The sequence below is a fragment of the Dipodomys spectabilis genome, unplaced genomic scaffold (assembly GCF_019054845.1).
Source record: "Dipodomys spectabilis isolate Male_0828 unplaced genomic scaffold, ASM1905484v1 ptg000127l, whole genome shotgun sequence".
Classification (NCBI taxonomy): domain Eukaryota; kingdom Metazoa; phylum Chordata; class Mammalia; order Rodentia; family Heteromyidae; genus Dipodomys; species Dipodomys spectabilis.
The window spans coordinates 246,026-251,378 of record NW_024870804.1 but is presented as its reverse complement, the minus strand read 5'-3'; the positions used below and the strand labels follow the sequence as shown (position 1 = coordinate 251,378).

The window sequence follows — 5,353 nt, the reverse complement described above, 5'->3', positions numbered from 1 at the left end:
GAACTAGAAAAGAGCATGAACTGAGATGTAGCTAATATACTAGCTCACCAAACTAGAGGGGAAAGGCCTAGCAAGACCTTAAAGCCCTAAGTTCAAACTCTGAGCACGCCAACATTCAGGCACACACACATACACACACACTCACACACTTATTCACGTCAGTGTTTTGCATTAATTTCTTAGTTAATGATATTATATGGGTATAATAGGGGAAATAAACTCTTCCATCTCAGAACATTTTTATATGTATTTTATTGTTAAAATACCGTACAGAGGGGTTTCAGTTACATGAGCAAGTTAATGAGTCCATTTCCTCTCAGGCATTGTTACTACCTCCTTTGTGTTTTTTTCCCCCACCATCCCTTCCCTCGCACCTCTACAAGTACACTCCCCTTCATCCCCCCCAACCCCACCTAAATTGTAAAGTTCAACTTTCAACATAGTGTCTTGTGCATCTCATTGTCACAATGGGTCGACTAGTATTCCTAGTTAACCATTTTGTTTCTTCTTTCCCCTCCCCAATTAGCTAAGTGTATATACAAGATTCAGGTGCATCAAAATCAAATACAGTGAAAACAGAGGTTATACTGTGGGCGAGGAACATATAAAGAAACAATAAAACACATCGTACATTATAAATACGTTTGAAATAATAGCATGCAAGAAAAAACCCCACTTGTGTACTTACCTTGGGGGTCATTTCATTTAACATCATCTTATCTGGTCATATGCACATAGCTTTTGACCTTTTCTGCTTATCCCAGACATATATTATTTATTGCAAATAAGGGAAACCATGGGACCTATGTTTCTTTGGACTTGGCTTACTTCACTAATATAATTTTTTCCAAGCCTTTCCATTTCCTAACAAATTGGGCAATGACATTCTTTCAGATGGAGGTATAGAATTCCTATTCACACACACACACACACACACACACACACACACACACACACACACAATGGAAATCAATCAATCTATCTATCTATTTATCTATCTATAACATTTTCTTGATCCATTCATGTACTGAGAGGTATCGATGTTGGTTCCATATTTTAGCTATGGTAAATAATGCTGCAATAAATATAGTAGTGCTGGTAGTTTTAGTATGGTCTTGTTTGTGATCATTTGGGTAAATGCCCAGAAGAAGTATTGTTGGGTCATAGGGGAGCGCTATGTGGAATCTTGTGAGGAACCTTCATACTGCTGTCCAAAGTGGCTGAACAAGTTTACACTCCCACCCAAGAATGCAGTAGGGTTCGAATGCAGTAGGGTTCCCTTCTGGCCACATCCACTCCAGCGTCTGTTGTAAAAATATCGAACACCTCATGAGTTTGCTTGTCATCCTTGCACAGGGGCCATGGTAATCTTCTCTGTATCATTTCAATTTTAGTGTATGTGTTGGCGAATTGAGCACAGAACATTTTTTATATATAAAGTGTAATTGATTTTCTTAAACTAAACAATTCAACAAAAAGTAAGTTCTAAAGAATTGTTGTGAAATTTTAGAACCATGTATTTCTTATATAAGCACACATTTATGAATAAATCAAGATTGACATGTCACAAACAATATAATTCCAGATATTTGTTGTTCAAGGGATGTGTAAGAGGAGGAATTCAATTATTCTATACAAGGCACCTCTCATAATGAACATTGAAGCAAGTGTTAAGGTTTGTTAAAAGTTTTAATGTTTTAAATATTTTTAATTTTGGGAATTTGCTTATATATATGCCAAAATTAAGACTGTATGACAGGTCATAAAACTTTTCCATAAAGTATTTAAGATTTATTGTAGCAGCATATACTACTAAGTGTGTACATTTCAGAGTTTATAGAAATTTTACTAATGAGAATTTGCAAAGTCTTTGTGTAAAGAAGCAGAGTGAAGAGTTAAGACTTTGTTAATTCCACAGTTTCTGTTAAAACTTTAGGGCTTCCTTACTTTATAGGTTAGCGAGGAACAAATGATGATATAAGCCATATACAGATGATATGAGCCATAAATAATAATCTCAATGGGAAACTTTAAAGACTACTCATAGCCTATAAAACTCTGAAACTATGAAAAAATAGTAAAACCTAATATGTAGTATACTTCAAATACTGGAAACACTGGTAATTGTTTCATTTTTCATTTATTAATCATTAATATTTAATGATTGGTTTTGTTTATTGTAGCATTGTTTTCCTTGCTGTAATATAATACAACTTTTTTTTTTTTTTAATTTAATTTTATTTTATTTGAGAACATACTGTACAGAGGGGTTACAATTACATGGGCAGGATAATGCATACATTTCTTACCAAGCATTGCAGCCTCCTCCTTTGTTTACCCTTCACCTCCCTTCCCAGCCTCCCCCCTCCCTCCCACCCAATCATACCCCCCTCCCCCCCGACATTGTAAAGCTGGTTTTGACATGACATTTTGTACTTCTCATTGTTGCAACAGGTCCACCTGAATCCTTAAACGACTTGTTTGTCCCCATCTCCTCCACATGTTATACTGACATCAAATATAGTGAAAGCGGGGGTTACACTGTGGGGGAGGGACATACAAAGCAACAAAGAGATAATATTATAAATGCGTTAGAAACACATGCATGAAAGGAACAAAAACATTAAAATACATATTTGAGGTTTCGTTTTCCTAACATCACATTATTTGACTTTTTCCGCTTGACTCATACCTATACTAGATATTGCAAATAAGGGAAACCATGGGACCTATGTTTCTTTGGGCCTGGCTTACTTCACTTAATATAAGTTTTTCCAAGCCTTTCCATTTCCTAACAAATGGGGAAATGTCATTCTTTCTGATGGAGGCATAGAATTCCATTGTGTATATATACCACATCTTCTTGATCCATTCATCTACTGAGGGGCATCTGGGTTGGTTCCATGTCTTAGCTATGGTAAATAATGCTGCAATAAACATAGTTGTGCTGGTAGCTTTAGTGTGGCCTTGTTTGTGATCATTTGGGTAAATGCCCAAAAGTGGGATTGCTGGGTCATTGGGGAGCTCTATGTGGAGTCTTTTGAGGAACCTCCATACTGCTTTCCAAAGTGGTTGAACAAGTTTACATTCCCACCAACAATGAAGTAAGGTTCCTTTCTGTCCACATCCCCTCCAGCATCTGTTGTTGTTAGAGTTCTTGATTTTTGCTGTTCTAACTGGAGTGAGGTGATATCTCAATGTTGTTTTGATTTGCATTTCTTTTATGGCTAGGGATGTTGAACATTTCTTCATGTGTCTATTGGCCATCCTTCTTTCTTCTTCAGAGAAGCTTCTCTTTAAGTCTTTCGCCCACTTACTTATTGGGCAGTTGTTTCTTTGAGGATTTGTTGTTGGGTGGTTTAATTTTTTGAGTTCCAAGTATATTTTAGATATGAGACCCTTGTCCGTTGTATGGCTAGTAAAGATCTTCTCCCAGTCCGTGGGCTTTCTATTGATCTTGCTAGCTATGTCCTTTGCCATGCAGAAGCTCTGCAACCTTATACAATCCCATTTGTCCAGCCTTTCTTTGATTTGTTGTGTTTCCGGGTCTTTATTCAGAAAATTTCGGCCTGTGCCAAGGAGACCCAGGGTTTCTCCTATTCCATCCTGTAATGTTTTCAGAGTGTCTGCTTTGAGTTCAAGGTCTTTGATCCATTTGGAGTTGATTCTGGTGCAGGGTGATATATAAGGATCTAGCTTTAGTTTTCTACATGTAGTTAACCAGTTCTGCCAGCACCATTTACTGAAGAGGCTGTCTGTCTTCCATTCTATTGTTTTAGCTCCCTTATCGAAGATTAGATGGCTATAGGTCTGTAGGTTCATTTCTGGGTTTTCAATTCTATTCCATTGGTCCTGAGGTCTGTTCTTATGCCAATACCAAGCTGTTTTGATTACTATGGCTTTATAGTAGAGTTTGAAATTTGGTACTGATATTCCTCCAGCAGTGTTCTTTCCGTTGAGGAGCGTTTTTGCTATTCGGGGTCTTTTATTGTTCCATATAAATTTTTGGATTGCCTCTTCTATTTCCTTGAAGAATGAGGGTGGAATTTTGATAGGTATTGCGTTGAATTTGTAGATAGCCTTGGGGAGTATTGCCATTTTCACGATGTTAATCTTTCCAATCCAGGAGCATGGGAGGTTTTGCCATTTTTTAAGTTCTGTGTTGATTTCCTTTTTCAAGATTTTAAAGTTTTCATCATAGAGGTCCTTCACTTCTTTAGTTAAGTTAATTCCTAGGTATTTTATTTTTTGTGGGGCTATTACAAATGGAGTTGCTTTCCTAATTTCAGCCACACTTTTCTCATTGTTGGCATACAGAAAAGCCATTGATTTTTGGGGGTTAATTTTATAACCTGCTACTTTGCCAAAGTTTTGAATCAGCTTGAGTAATTTGGGAGTGGAGTCTATGGGATTCTTTAAATACAAGATCATGTCATCTGCAAAGAGGGAGAGTTTTATTTCTTCTTTCCCTATTTGGATCCCCTTTATGTCTGCATCTTGTCTTATTGCTGTAGCTAGGGATTCTAATACTAGATTGAAGAGAAGTGGAGAGAGTGGGCATCCTTGTCTTGTTCCTGAGTTAAGAGGAAATGGCTTTAGTTTTTCACCATTGAGTATAATGCTGGCTGTAGGTTTGTCATATACAGCCTTTATTGTATTGAGGAATGTTCCATGGATTCCTAATTTTTTCAAAACCTTCATCATAAAGGGGTGTTGGATCTTGTCGAATGCTTTTTCTGCGTCTATTGAGATAACCATGTGGTTCTTATTCTTGCTCCTGTTGATGTGATGAATAATATTAATTGATTTGCGTATATTGAACCAGCTTTGCATCCCTGAAATGAATCCTGTTTGATCGTGGTGTATGATTTTTTGGATGAATTGTTGAAGTCGGTTGGCCAAAATTTTGTTGAGAAGTTTTGCATCAATGTTCATCAAAGAAATGGGTCTATAGTTCTCTTTCTTTGATGAGTCCCTGCCTGGTTTTGGGATGAGGGTTATGATGGCTTCATAGAATGTGTTCGGTAGTGAGCTTTCTCTTTCAATTTCATTGAAGAGTTGGAGGAGAATTGGTGTGAGCTCTACTTTGAAGGCCTTGTAAAATTCCGCTGTAAAACCATCTGGTCCGGGACTTTTCTTAGCTTGGAGGTCTCTTATTGCTGTTTCTATTTCAATGCTTGATATGGGCCTGTTAAGATAGTTTACCTCATCTTGGTTTAGTTTTGGCATGTCAATATTTGCTAGGAAGAGGTCCATTTCTGTCAAGTTCTCAAACTTATTAGCATAAAGTTTTGAGAAGTATTCCCTTATAATGTTCTGAATCTTGCTTGTTTCCGTGGTGATGTTTCCATTC

General features: G+C 37.1%; 1 non-coding gene across 1 annotated transcript; it reads right to left on the bottom strand.

The window, feature by feature from the left end:
- Positions 1-1,311: 1,311 nt before the first annotated feature.
- On the bottom strand, positions 1,312-1,418 carry LOC122116207. The gene has a single exon (XR_006148913.1). It is a non-coding gene; the product is annotated as a U6 spliceosomal RNA (small nuclear RNA).
- Between the last annotated feature and the right edge of the window lie 3,935 nt (positions 1,419-5,353).